Here is a 20,092-nt window from a genome sequence, read left to right on the forward strand (position 1 = left end):
AGAGCTTAAATAGTGTACAAATTAACGCTCCTCAAGTGGTGGCCTACAAGGATGCAGATATAAGAACAGACGTTGTCTGTAATGAGACTCTTGATATTATGAAATCCCTGCCCGACTTTGAGGGAAAGAATGAAACCTATGTCTCATGGAGGAAGGCTGCGCATACCGCATACAAAGTTTATGAGAAATTTGACGGTAGCTCAAAACATTATCAAGCTTTAGGAATACTGAGAAACAAAGTTAAGAACTCAGCTGATATGGTACTCTCTTCTTTCGACACTCCCCTTAATTTTAAAGCCATTATAGATCGACTAGACTTTACGTACGCAGATAAACGACCAATATACTTAATTGAACAAGAGATGTCAACGCTCCGGCAGGGAAATTTGACATTATTACAGTACTATGACGAAGTAGAAAAGAAACTGACCCTCCTTATAAACAAAACAATTATGACTAACGAAACCACTGTAGCTTCTTCATTGAATGAGAAATACAGAGCGGACGCTCTACGAGTGTTCATCTCAGGAACCAAGAAGACTTTAAGTGATGTTCTATTCTCGGCAAGACCAAAAGATCTACCCTCTGCTTTGGCATTGGCTCAAGAAGTTGAGGCTAATCATGATCGATATATGTTCGCTTCAAACTACGCCCGTAGCATAGAAGAAAAAGCTCAGAGAACTGAACAAAGACAGCATGGCAGAGAGAATTTAATGACGGACACAAGGCAAAGACAACTAGGGAAACTCCCACAGTATAGGAAACAAGAATTTTTACCAAAATCAGAACAGGTCCAACCAATGGACGTGGACACATCCTCACGTTTTAGGCAGACTACTCAGTATCAACAAAATAGCGCGCCTCAGAGACAAAACCAGTGGCAAAGTCAGCAACAAAACAACCAATCGGACTACAACAACCAGGGACAAAAAAACAAGCGACCGAACAATAGTAGCGCACGTTTTACGGGACCGAAACAACAAAGAATTAACCACGTAGAAGCAGAAGATACCCTACTCGATCAGGAAGAACAGGATTACCAAACTATAGCAAACGCCGAAGTTGATGGCATAGAAAACGACCTTTCAGATTATGACCATATTAATTTTTTAGACATAACTCCTTGCTTCCGTTCATAGAAAGGACAGTAGCAGGGAGAACAATCAAATTACTCATAGATACAGGAGCTTCCAAAAACTACATAAAACCATTAAAAGAACTAAAACATATTACCCTAGTAAATAAACCCTTCCGAGTGAAGTCAATCCATGGCTATAGTGGCATAGACAAAAAATGTATAATGCACCTTTTCAATACCAACTCAACATTTTTTTTACTACCAAACCTCACGACATTTGACGGTATAATTGGACTTGACCTATTAAAACAGAGTGACGTTCTACTGGACTTAAAGAATAAGAAATTAATAACAAACTTCGGTTCCGAAACAATCCAATTTTTAAAATGTGCAAACATAAATTTAACAAATGTCGAGGAAATACAGGTCCCTGAGACTATATCCCAAAAGTTTCAGCTGATGTTAGGAAACCGAACAGGGGTTTTCGCAGACCCAAATGAAGCACTCCCATATAATACAAATATCATTGGCACTATCCGAACAGAAAATGAAGATCCCATATATTCAAAATTGTACCCATATCCAATGGGCGTTTCAGAATTCGTAAATGCAGAAACTCAAGACTTGTTGAAAGGTGGTATAATACGACCGTCTCGGTCACCATACAACAACCCCGTTTGGGTTGTAGACAAAAAAGCTACCGATGAACAGGGAAATAAAAAAAAACGTTTGGTCATAGATTTCAGGAAACTAAATTTAACGAGGGGGAACGTTGTGAGTTGCTGCGGACACCGCAACTCTACGGTTATTCCCGATACTAAGTCAGTATGGCTCTCCTCCGGCAGACGCCGCTAATATTAAACGACACGACAAAGAGTGCGTGCGAGAGAGACAGAAAATCAGATTCAGCGCCCCCTTTGTGGGGGCGGAAAAGGGTGGGGCGAAATTCTGAGATAAAAGTTTTATAGTTAGATCTAACAGAAGTGCGGATACCAAATTTGGTTACTCTAGCTTTAATAGTCTCTGAGATTTGTGGATGCCGCAGATTTTCGTCCTTTGCGGGGGCGGAAGGGGGTGTGGCGAAATTTGGACACGAAACGGTCAAGGTCCGATATCACAGGAGTGTGGATACCAAATTTGGTTGCTCTGGCTCTTATAGGTTCTGAGATCCTTGAACTCATATTTTGCAATTGACAAAACCGACCATGAATGAAATTGTTTTCTTGATTCTGGCTATAATCATTAAACGATCTGGTTCAGATTTTGCACTGTAGAGGATATGGTCATCCTCACCGATTCTGCGTTTTTGGTTTTATCGTATCTTTAAAAATGTGGATGCCACAGATTTTCGTCTTTTGTGGGGGCGGAAGTGGGCGGGGCGAAGTTTTGAAATATTTTTGTAGCAGTGACATATCACAGAAGTCTGGATCCAAAACATCGTTGCTCTAGCTCTTATACACTCTAGAACATATAGTCATCCTCTACGATTCTGCGTTTTTGGTTTTATCGTATCTTTAAAAATGTGGATGCCACAGATTTTCGTCCTTTGTGGGGGCGGAAGTGGGCGTGGCGAAGTTTTGAAATATTTTTGTAGCAGTGACATATCACAGAGATCTGGATCCAAAACATCGTTGCTCTAGATCTAATAGTCTTTGAGCACTAGGCGCTGAAGTGGACGGACGGACGGACGGACGGACGGACGGACGGACGGACGGCAGAACGGACAGACGGACGGACGGACGGACGGACGGACGGACGGACAGACGGACAGACAGACAGGGCTCAATCGACTCGGATATTGATGCTGATCAAGAATATATATACCTTATGGGGTCGGATGCCCCAGATTTTCGTCCTTTGCGGGGGCGGAAGGGGGTGTTTCGAAATTTGGACAGGAAACGGTCAAGGTCCGATATCACAGGAGTGTGGATGCCAAATTTGGTTGCTCTGGGTCTTATAGGTTCTGAGATCCTTGAACTCATATTTTGCAATCGACAAAACCGACCATGAAACCTGTGTGTTAGAGAAAAAAAATGAAATTGTTTTCTTGATTCTGGCTATAATCATTATTCGATCTGGTTCAGATTTTGCACTGTAGAAGATATGGTCATCCTCCCCGATTCTGCGTTTTTGGTTTTATCGTATCTTTAAAAATGTGGGTGCCACAGATTTTCGTCCTTTGTGGGGGCGGAAGTGGGCGGGGCGAAGTTTTGAAATATTTTTGTAGCAGTGACATATCACAGAAGTCTGGATCCAAAACATCGTTGCTCTAGCTCTTATAGTCTTTGAGCACTATGCGCTGAAGGGGACGGACGGACGGACGGACGGACAGACGGACGGACGGACGGACAGACGGACAGACAGACAGGGCTCAATCGACTCGGCTATTGATGCTGATCAAGAATCAAGGTCGGAAACGATTCCTTCTGGACGTTACACACATCCACTTTTACCACAAATCTAATATACCCCAATACTCATTTTGAGTATCGGGTATAAAAACGAGGTGGAACGTTGTGAGTTGCTGCGGACACCGCAACTCTACAGTTATACCCGATTCTAAGTCAGTATGGCTTTCCTCCGGCAGACGCCGCTAATATTAAACGACACGACAAGGAGTGCGTGCGAGAGAGACAGAAAATCAGTCTGAGCGTGACTTCGGGGGCTGCGTAGCCAGTGCAAATTGATTTGTTCCTTTTGGCTATAAAAATGATCTGATCTGATCCAGATTCAGCAATCTGATAGATATGGTCATTATCTATGATTCTGCGTTTTTAGTTTTCTCGAATGTGCAATATTGTGGATGCAACAGATTTTCGTCCTTTGTGGGGGCGGAAAAGGGTGGGGCGAAATTCTGAGATATACGTTTTATAGTGAGATCTAACAGAAGTGCGGATACCAAATTTGGTTACTCTAGCCTGGCATAGAAAACGACCTTTCAGATTATGACCAGATTAATTTTTTAGACATAACTCCTTGCTTCCGTTCATAGAAAGGACAGTAGCGGGGAGAACAATCAAATTACTCATAGATACAGGAGCTTCCAAAAACTACATAAAACCATTAAAAGAACTAAAACATATTACCCTAGTAAATAAACCCTTCCGAGTGAAGTCAATCCATGGCTATAGTGGCATAGACAAAAAATGTGTAATGCACCTTTTCAATACCAACTCAACATTTTTTTTACTACCAAACCTCACGACATTTGACGGTATAATTGGACTTGACCTATTAAAACAGAGTGACGTTCTACTGGACTTAAAGAATAAGAAATTAATAACAAACTTCGGTTCCGAAACAATCCAATTTTTAAAATGTGCAAACATAAATTTAACAAATGTCGAGGAAATACAGGTCCCTGAGACTATATCCCAAAAGTTTCAGCTGATGTTAGGAAACCGAACAGGGGTTTTCGCAGACCCAAATGAAGCACTCCCATATAATACAAATATCATTGGCACTATCCGAACAGAAAATGAAGATCCCATATATTCAAAATTGTACCCATATCCAATGGGCGTTTCAGAATTCGTAAATGCAGAAACTCAAGACTTGTTGAAAGGTGGTATAATACGACCGTCTCGGTCACCATACAACAACCCCGTTTGGGTTGTAGACAAAAAAGCTACCGATGAACAGGGAAATAAAAAAAAACGTTTGGTCATAGATTTCAGGAAACTAAATTTAACGAGGGGGAACGTTGTGAGTTGCTGCGGACACCGCAACTCTACGGTTATTCCCGATACTAAGTCAGTATGGCTCTCCTCCGGCAGACGCCGCTAATATTAAACGACACGACAAAGAGTGCGTGCGAGAGAGACAGAAAATCAGTCTGAGCGTGACGTCGGGCGCTGCGTAGCCACTGCAAATTGATTTGTTCCTATTGGCTATAAAAATGATCTGATCTGATCCAGATTCAGCAATCTGATAGATATGGTCATTATCTATGATTCTGCGTTTTTAGTTTTCTCGAATGTGCAATATTGTGGATGCAACAGATTTTCGTCTTTTGTGGGGGCGGAAGGGGGTGGGGCGAAATTTTGAGATACACGTTTTATAGTAAGATCTAACAGGAGTGCGGATACCAAATTTGGTTACTCTAGCCTTAATAGTCTCTGAGATTTTTGAATATCCCCAGATTTTCGTCCCTTGCGGGGGCTGAGGGGGTGTGGCGAAATTTTGAAACAAACTCGTCTCGGTCCGATATATTAGGAGTGTGGATACCAAATTTGGTTGCTCTAGCTTTTGTAGTCTCTGAGATCTTGGCGCTAATGTTTTACTCTAAGCAAAGCCGCCTATGCTACGTGTGTGTTAGAGAGAGACAGGGCGAGAAAAATTGAAATTGTTTTCTTGATGCTGGCTATAATAATAATACGATCCAATTCAGATTCCGCAGTCTTAAAGATATGGTCATTCCCTACAATTCTACGTTTTTGGTTTTCTCATATCTTTAAAATTGTGGATGCCACAGATTTTCGTCCTTTGTGGGGGCGGAAGTGGGCGGGGCGAAGTTTTGAAATATTTTTGTAGCAGTGACATATCACTGAAGTCTGGATCCAAAACATCGTTGCTCTAGCTCTTATAGTCTTTGAGCACTAGGCGCTGAAGGGGACGGACAGACGGACAGACGGACGGACGGACAGACAGACAGGGCTCAATTTTCTCGGTTATTGATGCTGATCAAGAATATATATACTTTATGGGGTCGGAAACGATTCCTTCTGGACGTTACACACATCCACTTTTACCACAAATCTAATATACCCCAATACTCATTTTGAGTATCGGGTATAAAAACGAGGTGGAACGTTGTGAGTTGCTGCGGAGACCTCAACTCTACAGTTATACCCGATACTAAGTCAGTATGGCTTTCCTCCGGCAGACGCCGCTAATATTAGCCGACACGACAAGGAGTGCGTGCGAGAGAGACAGAAAATCAGTCTGAGCGTGACGTCGGGCGCTGCGTAGCCAGTGCAAATTGATTTGTTCCTTTTGGCTATAAAAATGATCTGATCTGATCCAGATTCAGCAATCTGATAGATATGGTCATTATCTATGATTCTGCGTTTTTAGTTTTCTCGAATGTGCAATATTGTGGATGCAACAGATTTTCGTCCTTTGTGGGGGCGGAAAAGGGTGGGGCGAAATTCTGAGATAAAAGTTTAATAGTTAGATCTAACAGAAGTGCGGATACCAAATTTGGTTACTCTAGCTTTAATAGCCTCTGAGATTTGTGGATGCCGCAGATTTTCGTCCTTTGCGGGGGCGGAAGGGGGTGTGGCGAAATTTGGACACGAAACGGTCAAGGTCCGATATCACAGGAGTGTGGATACCAAATTTGGTTGCTCTGGCTCTTATAGGTTCTGAGATCCTTGAACTCATATTTTGCAATTGACAAAACCGACCATGAAACCTGTGTGTTAGAGAGAGACAGAGCGAGAAAGAATGAAATTGTTTTCTTGATTCTGGCTATAATCATTAAACGATCTGGTTCAGATTTTGCACTGTAGAAGATATGGTCATCCTCACCGATTCTGCGTTTTTGGTTTTATCGTATCTTTAAAAATGTGGATGCCACAGATTTTCGTCTTTTGTGGGGGCGGAAGTGGGCGGGGCGAAGTTTTGAAATATTTTTGTAGCAGTGACATATCACAGAAGTCTGGATCCAAAACATCGTTGCTCTAGCTCTTATACACTCTAGAACATATAGTCATCCTCTACGATTCTGCGTTTTTGGTTTTATCGTATCTTTAAAAATGTGGATGCCACAGATTTTCGTCCTTTGTGGGGGCGGAAGTGGGCGGGGCGAAGTTTTGAAATATTTTTGTAGCAGTGACATATCACAGAAATCTGGATCCAAAACATCGTTGCTCTAGATCTAATAGTCTTTGAGCACTAGGCGCTGAAGTGGACGGACGGACGGACGGACGGACGGACGGACGGCAGAACGGACGGACGGACGGACGGACGGACGGACGGACAGACGGACAGACAGACAGGGCTCAATCGACTCGGATATTGATGCTGATCAAGAATATATATACCTTATGGGGTCGGATGCCCCAGATTTTCGTCTTTTGAGGGGGCGGAAGCTGGTGTTTCGAAATTTGGACAGGAAACGGTCAAGGTCCGATATCACAGGAGTGTGGATGCCAAATTTGGTTGCTCTGGGTCTTATAGGTTCTGAGATCCTTGAACTCATATTTTGCAATCGACAAAACCGACCATGAAACCTGTGTGTTAGAGAGAAAGAATGAAATTGTTTTCTTGATTCTGGCTATAATCATTATTCGATCTGGTTCAGATTTTGCACTGTAGAAGATATGGTCATCCTCCCCGATTCTGCGTTTTTGGTTTTATCGTATCTTTAAAAATGTGGATGCCACAGATTTTCGTCCTTTGTGGGGGCGGAAGTGGGCGGGGCGAAGTTTTGAAATATTTTTGTAGCAGTGACATATCACAGAAGTCTGGATCCAAAACATCGTTGCTCTAGCTCTTATAGTCTTTGAGCACTAGGCGCTGAAGGGGACGGACGGACGGACGGACGGACGGACGGACAGACGGACGGACGGACGGACAGACGGACAGACAGACAGGGCTCAATCGACTCGGCTATTGATGCTGATCAAGAATATATATACTTTATGGGGTCGGAAACGATTCCTTCTGGACGTTACACACATCCACTTTTACCACAAATCTAATATACCCCAATACTCATTTTGAGTATCGGGTATAAAAACGAGGTGGAACGTTGTGAGTTGCTGCGGACACCGCAACTCTACAGTTATACCCGATTCTAAGTCAGTATGGCTTTCCTCCGGCAGACGCCGCTAATATTAAACGACACGACAAGGAGTGCGTGCGAGAGAGACAGAAAATCAGTCTGAGCGTGACGTCGGGGGCTGCGTAGCCAGTGCAAATTGATTTGTTCCTTTTGGCTATAAAAATGATCTGATCTGATCCAGATTCAGCAATCTGATAGATATGGTCATTATCTATGATTCTGCGTTTTTAGTTTTCTCGAATGTGCAATATTGTGGATGCAACAGATTTTCGTCCTTTGTGGGGGCGGAAAAGGGTGGGGCGAAATTCTGAGATATACGTTTTATAGTGAGATCTAACAGAAGTGCGGATACCAAATTTGGTTACTCTAGCCTGGCATAGAAAACGACCTTTCAGATTATGACCAGATTAATTTTTTAGACATAACTCCTTGCTTCCGTTCATAGAAAGGACAGTAGCGGGGAGAACAATCAAATTACTCATAGATACAGGAGCTTCCAAAAACTACATAAAACCATTAAAAGAACTAAAACATATTACCCTAGTAAATAAACCCTTCCGAGTGAAGTCAATCCATGGCTATAGTGGCATAGACAAAAAATGTGTAATGCACCTTTTCAATACCAACTCAACATTTTTTTTACTACCAAACCTCACGACATTTGACGGTATAATTGGACTTGACCTATTAAAACAGAGTGACGTTCTACTGGACTTAAAGAATAAGAAATTAATAACAAACTTCGGTTCCGAAACAATCCAATTTTTAAAATGTGCAAACATAAATTTAACAAATGTCGAGGAAATACAGGTCCCTGAGACTATATCCCAAAAGTTTCAGCTGATGTTAGGAAACCGAACAGGGGTTTTCGCAGACCCAAATGAAGCACTCCCATATAATACAAATATCATTGGCACTATCCGAACAGAAAATGAAGATCCCATATATTCAAAATTGTACCCATATCCAATGGGCGTTTCAGAATTCGTAAATGCAGAAACTCAAGACTTGTTGAAAGGTGGTATAATACGACCGTCTCGGTCACCATACAACAACCCCGTTTGGGTTGTAGACAAAAAAGCTACCGATGAACAGGGAAATAAAAAAAAACGTTTGGTCATAGATTTCAGGAAACTAAATTTAACGAGGGGGAACGTTGTGAGTTGCTGCGGACACCGCAACTCTACGGTTATTCCCGATACTAAGTCAGTATGGCTCTCCTCCGGCAGACGCCGCTAATATTAAACGACACGACAAGGAGTGCGTGCGAGAGAGACAGAATTTCAGACGGACAGACAGACAGGGCTCAATCGACTCGGCTATTGATGCTGATCAAGAATATATATACTTTATGGGGTCGGAAACGATTCCTTCTGGACGTTACACACATCCACTTTTACCACAAATCTAATATACCCCAATACTCATTTTGAGTATCGGGTATAAAAACGAGGTGGAACGTTGTGAGTTGCTGCGGAGACCTCAACTCTACAGTTATACCCGATACTAAGTCAGTATGGCTTTCCTCCGGCAGACGCCGCTAATATTAGCCTGAGCGTGACGTCGGGGGCTGCGTAGCCAGTGCAAATTGATTTGTTCCTTTTGGCTATAAAAATGATCTGATCTGATCCAGATTCAGCAATCTGATAGATATGGTCATTATCTATGATTCTGCGTTTTTAGTTTTCTCGAATGTGCAATATTGTGGATGCAACAGATTTTCGTCCTTTGTGGGGGCGGAAAAGGGTGGGGCGAAATTCTGAGATATACGTTTTATAGTGAGATCTAACAGAAGTGCGGATACCAAATTTGGTTACTCTAGCCTTAATAGTCTCTGAGATTTGTGGATGCCCCAGATTTTCGTCCTTTGCGGGGGCGCAAGGGGGTGTGGCGAAATTTGGACACGAAACGGTCAAGGTCCGATATCACAGGAGTGTGGATACCAAATTTGGTTGCTCTGGCTCTTATAGGTTCTGAGATCCTTGAACTCATATTTTGCAATTGGCAAAGCCGACCATGAAACCTGTGTGTTAGAGAGAGACAGAGCGAGAAAGAATGAAATTGTTTTCTTGATTCTGGCTATAATAATTATACGATCTGGTTGAGATCTTACACTATAGAACATATAGTCATCCTCTACGATTCTGCGTTTTTGGTTTTATCGTATCTTTAAAAATGTGGATGCCACAGATTTTCGTCTTTTGTGGGGGCGGAAGGGGGTGGGGCGAAATTTTGAGATACACGTTTTATAGTAAGATCTAACAGGAGTGCGGATACCAAATTTGGTTACTCTAGCCTTAATAGTCTCTGAGATTTTTGAATATCCCCAGATTTTCGTCCTTTGCGGGGGCGGAAGGGGGTGTGGCGAAATTTTGAAACAAACTCGTCTCGGTCCGATATATTAGGAGTGTGGATACCAAATTTGGTTGCTCAAGCTTTTGTAGTCTCTGAGATCTTGGCGCTAATGTTTTACTCTAAGCAAAGCCGCCTATGCTACGTGTGTGTTAGAGAGAGACAGGGCGAGAAAAATTGAAATTGTTTTCTTGATGCTGGCTATAATAATAATACGATCCAATTCAGATTCCGCAGTCTTAAAGATATGGTCATTCCCTACAATTCTACGTTTTTGGTTTTCTCATATCTTTAAAATTGTGGATGCCACAGATTTTCGTCCTTTGTGGGGGCGGAAGTGGGCGGGGCGAAGTTTTGAAATATTTTTGTAGCAGTGACATATCACTGAAGTCTGGATCCAAAACATCGTTGCTCTAGCTCTTATAGTCTTTGAGCACTAGGCGCTGAAGGGGACGGACAGACGGACAGACGGACGGACGGACAGACAGACAGGGCTCAATCGACTCGGCTATTGATGCTGATCAAGAATATATATACTTTATGGGGTCGGAAACGATTCCTTCTGGACGTTACGCACATCCACTTTTACCACAAATCTAATATACCCCAATACTCATTTTGAGTATCGGGTATAATGAAGAATGGGTAGGGGGTGGGGGTATGGTACACTAGGGCGCGGGAAATGAAATAAAAGCTGTTATTTGTTTGATTTATACCACAAAATATAAAATTTACAATAATATAATTACACATTTATTTCCTTATTTTAAACAGGTTTATTATAAATTATAAAAATTATGCAAACGCCGTCGGTTCTCGACTTTTTTGTTTATTATAACTAAAACAATGATGTATCTAAATATACAATATAAGAAAAAATATATATATACTTAAATAAATATGCATAAATATAAATGCAATTGGTTTTACATATATTTTAAATCAATTGTCAATCGCGCGCTTTCCGACGGGAATCTGCCAAGCAAAATTTAGATGCCGGTCGCACCTTGAATACTCTCATGGACAATACCCATAAATTTTCTAATTCAATTATAAAATATCTTATGTACATACATATGTACATAAATATTAAAGTTTTTTACATTCGTATATTTTATTTTGATATATTTAATCTGCATTTTATGCTCTCACGGTTCGGGCAACGCGAAGGGGCACATGCCCATGCGGCAACACAACGGACCTTTTATAGGTCCAAGTGAGCTTGGGGGCGGGAGGCACTTATCCCCCCCCTCCCGGCTACCGCCTTAACCTAACCTAATCTGAATTTCGAGACAAAGTCTCACAAATTCAATTTAAAAAACGACGTGGAACGTTGTGAGTTGCTGCGGAGACCGCAACTCTACAGTTATACCCGATACTTAGTCAGTATGGCTTTCCTCCGGCAGACGCCGCTAATATTAAACGACACGACAAGGAGTGCGTGCGAGAGAGACAGAAAATCAGTCTGAGCGTGACGTCGGGGGCTGCGTAGCCAGTGCAAATTGATTTGTTCCTCTTGGCTATAAAAATGATCTGATCTGATCCAGATTCAGCAATCTGATAGATATGGTCATTATCTATGATTCTGCGTTTTTAGTTTTCTCGAATGTGCAATATTGTGGATGCAACAGATTTTCGTCCTTTGTGGGGGCGGAAAAGGGTGGGGCGAAGTTCTGAGATATACGTTTTATAGTGAGATCTAACAGAAGTGCGGATACCAAATTTGGTTACTCTAGCCTTAATAGTCTCTGAGATTTGTGGATGCCCCAGATTTTCGTCCTTTGCGGGGGCGGAAGGGGGTGTGGCGAAATTTGGACACGAAACGGTCAAGGTCCGATATCACAGGAGTGTGGATACCAAATTTGGTTGCTCTGGCTCTTATAGGTTCTGAGATCCTTGAACTCATATTTTGCAATTGGCAAAGCCGACCATGAAACCTGTGTGTTAGAGAGAGACAGAGCGAGAAAGAATGAAATTGTTTTCTTGATTCTGGCTATAATAATTATACGATCTGGTTGAGATTTTACACTCTAGAACATATAGTCATCCTCTACGATTCTGCGTTTTTGGTTTTATCGTATCTTTAAAAATGTGGATGCCACAGATTTTCGTCTTTTGTGGGGGCGGAAGTGGGCGGGGCGAAGTTTTGAAATATTTTTGTAGCAGTGACATATCACAGAAGTCTGGATCCAAAACATCGTTGCTCTAGCTCTTATAGTCTTTGAGCACTAGGCGCTGAAGGGGACGGACGGACGGCCGGACGGACGGCGCTACGGACGGACGGACGGACAGACGGACAGACGGACAGACAGACAGGGCTCAATCGACTCGGCTATTGATGCTGATCAAGAATATATATACTTTATGGGGTCGGAAACGATTCCTTCTGGACGTTACACACATCCACTTTTACCACAAATCTAATATACCCCAATACTCATTTTGAGTATCGGGTATAAAAACGAGGGGGAACGTTGTGAGTTGCTGCGGAGACCGCAACTCTACAGTTATACCCGATACTAAGTCAGTATGGCTCTCCTCCGGCAGACGCCGCTAATATTAAACGACACGACAAGGAGTGCGTGCGAGAGAGACAGAAAATCAGTCTGAGCGTGACGTCGGGGGCTGCGTAGCCAGTGCAAATTGATTTGTTCCTTTTGGCTATAAAAATGATCTGATTTGATCCAGATTCAGAAATCTGATAGATATGGTCATTATCTATGATTCTGCGTTTTTAGTTTTCTCGAATGTGCAATATTGTGGATGCAACAGATTTTCGTTCTTTGTGGGGGCGGAAAAGGGTGGGGAGAAATTCTGAGATATACGTTTTATAGTGAGATCTAACAGAAGTGCGGATACCAAATTTGGTTACTCTAGCCTTAATAGTCTCTGAGATTTGTGGATGCCCCAGATTTTCGTCCTTTGCGGGGGCGGAAGAGGGTGTGGCGAAATTTGGACACGAAACGGTCAAGGTCCGATATCACAGGAGTGTGGATACCAAATTTGGTTGTTCTGGCTCTTATAGGTTCTGAGATCCTTGAACTCATATTTTGCAATCGACAAAACCGACCATGAAACCTGTGTGTTAGAGAGAGACAGAGCGAGAAAGAATGAAATTGTTTTCTTGATTCTGGCTATAATCATTATTCGATCTGGTTCAGATTTTGCACTGTAGAAGATATGGTCATCCTCCCCGATTCTGCGTTTTTGGTTTTATCGTATCTTTAAAAATGTGGATGCCAGAGATTTTCGTCCTTTGTGGGGGCGGAAGTGGGCGGGGCGAAGTTTTGAAATATTTTTGTAGCAGTGACATATCACAGAAGTCTGGATCCAAAACATCGTTGCTCTAGCTTTTATAGTCTTTGAGCACTAGGCGCTGAAGGGGACGGACGGACGGACGGACGGACGGACGGACGGACGGACGGACGGACAGACGGACGGACGGACGGACAGACGGACAGACAGACAGGGCTCAATCGACTCGGCTATTGATGCTGATCAAGAATATATATACTTTATGGGGTCGGAAACGATTCGTTCTGGACGTTACACACATCCACTTTTACCACAAATCTAATATACCCCAATACTCATTTTGAGTATCGGGTATAACAACAGATGACAAATATCCCATTCCCAATATAGTTTCTATATTATCCAACTTGGGAACAGCTAAATACTTTACAACCCTAGATCTTAAATCTGGATTCCATCAGATTTTACTTGCAGAAAAAGATAGAGAAAAAACAGCTTTCTCCGTAGCAAATGGGAAGTATGAGTTCTGTAGACTCCCCTTTGGCTTGAAAAATGCACCTAGTATTTTTCAGAGGGCCATTGACGACGTGCTCAGAGAGCAAATTGGGAAAACTTGCTATGTTTATGTCGATGATGTAATCATTTTTTCCGAAAACATGGAAAGCCATGTCAAGCATATCGCATGGGTCTTAGACAAACTGTACGATGCCAATATGAGAGTTTCGCGCGAAAAATCGCACTTTTTCAAGGAGAATGTCGAATACTTAGGATTTGTCGTCTCAAGTAATGGTATAAAAACATGCCCCAATAAAGTGGAAGCGATTCGTAACTACGAACAACCAACCACTTTGTTCAACGTCAGATCATTCCTTGGACTTGCAAGTTACTATAGATGTTTTATTAAAGACTTTGCATCCATAGCTAAACCCATAAGTGACATCCTTAAGGGCGAAAATGGCAAGGTAAGCGCCGGACATTCAAAGAAAATACCAGTCAAATTAGACGAAAGTCAGTGCGCGGCATTCAATAAACTAAAAGAGATTCTGGCATCCGAAAGCGTAATGTTACTCTATCCTGACTATCCTTCGACTATCCTTCGGTCTGGGAGCCGTCTTATCACAAGACGGGAAGCCAATTACCATGATATCAAGGACACTAAATGATAGGGAACTTAACTTTGCAACAAACGAAAGAGAGCTGCTCGCTATAGTTTGGGCTTTGAAAAACCTCAGAAACTATCTATACGGAGTAAAAAATTTAAATATTTTTACAGACCATCAGCCTCTAACGTTTGCAGTTTCTGATCGCAACCCAAACGCAAAAATAAGACGTTGGAAAGCTCTCATAGACGAGTACAATGCAAATATCTTCTACAAGCCAGGAAAAGAAAACTTCGTCGCTGACGCACTATCACGACACAACATCCATACCTTAGAAGATGATGCACAGTCAGACAGGGCCACAATACACAGCGAAATATCACTTACATACACTATAGAATCAACAGACAAACCAATCAACTGTTTTCGAAACCAAATTATAATAGAGGAACATGAAGTAGCTTCAAATCGCACAACCATTTTGTTCGGTGAAAAGATCCGACATACAAGTAGTACATATTTCTCAAGTAGGGACTCGTTAATTAAAAAAATAAGTGACGCTGTCAAAAAAATGTCGTAAATGCAATCCACTGCGAATTACCCATATTAGCATTCATTCAACATAAATTAATAGAAACATTTCCAACAACAATATTCCGATACACAAAACATATAGTAAATGACATTTTGGACAAGAACGAACAAAAAGAAATAGTTATTACAGAACACAATAGAGCCCATAGGGCGGCACAGGAGAATGTAAAACAAATTTTACAAGACTATTTTTTCCCGAAAATGACCAAATTAGCAGTCGAGGATGTTGCAAATTGCAAAATTTGTCAAACGGCCAAGTACAACCGACACCCACAAAAACAAATACTTGGGGAAACACCCATACCCTCGTATGTGGGCGAAATGCTACATATCGACGTATATTCAACCGATAAAAAATATTTCCTCACATGCATAGACAAGCTTTCAAAATTTGCAGTTGTCCAACCCATCGCTTCAAGAACAATAGTTGACATACAATCAGCAATTTTACAACTTATCAATTTTTACCGGAACACCAAGACGATCTATTGCGATAACGAACCTTCCATAAAGTCCGAGACAATAAAATCATTATTAAGTAACCAATATAACATTCAAATTATAAATGCTCCACCACTACATAGTACTTCCAATGGACAAGTCGAAAGATTCCATAGCACCCTTAATGACATTGCGAGATGTTTAACAGCCCAAAGGAAGCTTACAAATACTGTGGAAACGATACTTCAAGCAACTATTGAATACAATAACACAGTTCACTCCGTAACGAAGAAACGTCCGGTCGATGTAATTCACTCGTCCTCCCCTGAACTTGAGGTGGAAATCAGGAATAGAGTTCATAAAGCACAACAACTCCAAATGAAAAAACTGAATGAAGTAAGACATGATAGACAGTTTCAAGTAGGTGACACAGTCCTTGTAAAAGCAAACAAACGATTAGGAAACAAACTGACACCTTTGTACACCGAAAATAAAATCGAGGCAGACTTGGGGACAACGGTCCTAATAAAAGGAAGGGTGGTCCACAAGGACAATTTAAGATAGACATCAGTTCATAATGAGTTCATATTCCTCTTCACTATTCAATATACAACAATAATAGAGGATACAGAAGAGTTAAGAAACCAATTCCTACAATCGCAAATGAGACATTACTTTCAAGAAACAGAATAATTATTTCATAATTAAAAGCATTAATGTTATCAGTTACACTTGCAAAGATAGGAATTGTTAACCCTTCCGTATTAGACTCTCACGATTTGAGAAGAATAATTAATGAACACTCTACGAATTTAACTATTACTGATTTAATAGAGGAAGCTAAAATCAAAGTTTTATTTAATAATAAACTCTTTCCTAAGCCTTAGGCTGGCGAAAATCCTCTAGCTGAACCCTCCACGAGGGTGCCGGCTGGGCAATGGACACTGCATTACCCGGGACAAGGGTAATGCACTGTCGCTTGCTCTGTCCGGGGTAATGCAGTGTCTAGCTAAGGCTATGGTCCGGCGTCTTCCCGATTCAAAGTCGGGGGAACCGAACCAGGGCCATGGCTAGAGGTGCCTGGCGGTCAGGCCTAAAACGCTAGGGGGTGGTCCCCCCGAAAAATATTAACCAGTATGGACCCTCGGGCCAAATATGGAGGCGAAGAAGGAGAAAGCACGGGTTGGGATGTCAACCCAAACGTCGGTGGGAAGCGTGACTGCTACCACCGGCGGGCACGGGGAGGAGCAATCCTCTCTGCGTGTCGCCAGCGGTCACACCTCAGACTTGGCGGGAGCAGGCCAAGTCAGTTGTAAAGCTACTGCCACAACAACAACAACAAAAACAACTCACTCCGCAGCCTGCAAGTTGAGCCGCACAGATGCCGTAGTCGACACAGACACGGATCTGGAGAGCGTGCTCTCTATGAGCAGGACGGAGGAAGAGAGCCTTCTCCGCTCACCGGAACCAGGCACCAGCTCCCTGCGTAGGGAAGGGCCGAAGCGTTCCAAGGAGGGGATGAAGGCCAAAGCACAATACAAAGCGGCCCTCAATATCAAAAGCCGGCTGCAAGGTAAAGTAGACATCTCCCAGGAGGAGAAGGTCAAGCTAGCCTGGGCCGAGCAGCGAGTAGAGGAGGGCCGACTACATTACGCCCAGATGCCACAGATGAGGGCGTCGAATGGCGAATATGCCAATAAGGTGGAGGAGATGATGGCCACCAAGAGGCAACGCTCGACTGAGAGTGCCATTAAAGACACTCCGGCGAGCAAGCGGCAACGCGGGCCCAAGAGTGCAGCCCCTCCACCGAAAGTGGCCAAGAAGCCATCGAAATCGAACGCGAAAGTCAGTTATGTGACCAAACGACATTTGATCGTGGCACTCATCGACCGGAGCGAGGAAAACGGCAAGATGTCAGCGGCACAGTGGAAGCTTGTGCACGCGCGTCTCGTCGACGCACTGTTTGCACACATGGAAGAAGACCCCGCGGCCCCTATGCCCACGTTCGATGGTGCTGGGTGGCTAAATGGGGTTAAGATCCTAAAGTGCAACGACGATCCAACCCTAAGGTGGCTGACGCGTACGGTCTGCCAACTGGAGGCGATGTGGGAGGGGGCCAAGCTGGAGGTTGTGGACCGGGAGCTTATCCCGTCCAAGCCTAAGGCGAAGGTACTCTTCCCCATCACAATCCAGGGAGACCGAGCGCTGAAGCTCCTTCAGCGGCAAAACGCGGACGCATACCCTGCAGGTAGGCGAGGTGGAAAAGGACTTAGGTCTCGAGTCCAACGTGGAGGCCGCCCAGGGTCTTGCGCTTGAGGACGAAGACGAGGAAGACGGTGACCTGACGTTAGTAGTCAACCCGTCGGATGCAAGTGAGCCAGCCACCCATGCTGAGTGTGCTGCAGCTAAACTTGCATAAAAGCAAGGTAGCGTCGGCGGAGCTCCTCATCGCCATGGAGCAAGGGCTCGCCGACATAGCTCTAGTCCAGGAGCCCTGGATTGCGACAGGCAATTCAGTGGCCGGACTAAAGTCCTCAAAACACAAACTGTTCTACGCAACATCGGTAAGCAGGAACAGAACCGTCGTACTCGTACGAAAGGGAATCCATGCTTACCTTATGTCTTATTACAGCACGGATGACCTGACGGTTGTGATGCTGGAAAGCGAGGAAAAGCGCCTTCTGGTGGCTTCCTGCTACATGGCTCACGACAGACCCGCACCACCCGACGAACTCAGGAGCCTGGTGACAGAAGCCGGCACCAAAAACTATCAACTCGTCATCGGGACGGATGCCAATGCCCACCACAATGTGTGGGGAAGCACCGACATCAATGATAGAGGTGAGTCACTCTTAGACTTTATACTTTATACTAATCTATATATAGCAAACGTCGGGGAGGAGCACACCTTCGTGGGTCCGACTTCATCCAACGTGCTAGACCTAACACTAGCAACGGGAAACAGTACTACGGTATCTAGCTGGAGGGTCCTTGAAAGACCCTCCTTCTCAGATCACAAGTACATTCAGTTTAAGTGCGGCTTCAAACATTCTTCGAAGGAAATAGTCTATAGAAACCCCCGGAATACAAACTGGGAAAAGTTTAAAAAGACAGTTACTTCGAAGCTCGCGAGTCCGGGCACAGTGAAATCCGCGGAGGACATAGAGAAGTCTCTAGAGACCCTATCCAACGCGTTGCTGGACGCCTACCACACATCGTGCAAACCCTCGAGGACGAAGAAGAGGTCCAAGCCACTCTGGTGGAGCCGGGATCTCTCTCTTCAAAGGGACAACCTCAAGGAATTCTTTAAGATCGCCAAACAAGCGAACGAAGGGATCGTCTATGAGGAATACAGACTCCTACTCAGGAGCTACAAGAAGGAAATACGTAAAGCACAACGGAACTCGTGGAGGACCTTCTGCTCCAACATCGAGAAAGTACCAGAAACCGCACGGCTACGGAAGCTGCTCTCTAAGCAGCCTACCATACAAAGCCAATTAAAGCTAGATGACGGACAGTGGACAGAGGGCAGTGACGAAGCCCTAACAGCACTAATGGAGGAACATTTCCCTGGTTGCACCGAGGTCGCTGATGCCAAAGAGCACCAGGACCTAGCAACCGAGAAACAACACCCCCCAACAGATTTGTTAACCACCAAGCGAATCCACTGGGCAATAGACTCCTTTGCGGGCACAAAAGCACCAGGACTTGACGGGATATTTCCAGCCATGATGCAGATGACCAAAGAGGCGATTACCCCATGGCTCTCCGCAATATTCACAGCTTGTATAAGTACTGGCTATATCCCTATCCAATGGAGAACCTCGAGAGTTGTCTTCCTCCCAAAGGCAGGAAAGTGCAGCCATGCGAGTCCCAAGGACTATAGACCGATAAGCCTTACCTCCTTTATATTAAAAACGCTAGAAAAGCTGCTGGACGTACACATCAGAAATGAGGTAGGGGGACTGATGTCAACCAACCAGCATGCCTATACTAAAGGGAAATCGGTGGAGACCGCACTACATTCGGTAGTAGCTACCATTGAGAAAGCCCTTCACAATAAAAAGTATGCACTGGGAGTATTCGTGGACATCTCCGGAGCATTCAACAACGTGGCTACGGAAGCAATAACAAATTGCCTGGTAGCAACTAATACACACCCAGCAATCAACCTGTGGATAAGGAACCTCCTAGGTTGCAGACGGGTGCAATCAGAGTGGGGCACGGCTTCCATGGTGAAAGAGGCACACAGAGGCACACCCCAGGGTGGAGTCCTGTCGCCCCTCCTGTGGAATCTGGTGGTCGGCGACCTCATCAAGAGATACGAAAGGAAGGCCCCAATAATAACAGCTTATGCGGACGACATAAGCATACTTATTACGGGTGTTTGCCCATCGACCCTCAGCTCACTAATGCAACGAACACTCAGGGAGATACGCGAGGGGGCGGAAGAAGTAGGACTCAGTATCAACGCGGACAAGA

This window comes from Drosophila miranda (assembly GCF_003369915.1).
Source record: "Drosophila miranda strain MSH22 chromosome Y unlocalized genomic scaffold, D.miranda_PacBio2.1 Contig_Y2_pilon, whole genome shotgun sequence".
In the NCBI taxonomy this organism is placed as follows: Eukaryota; Metazoa; Arthropoda; class Insecta; order Diptera; family Drosophilidae; genus Drosophila; species Drosophila miranda.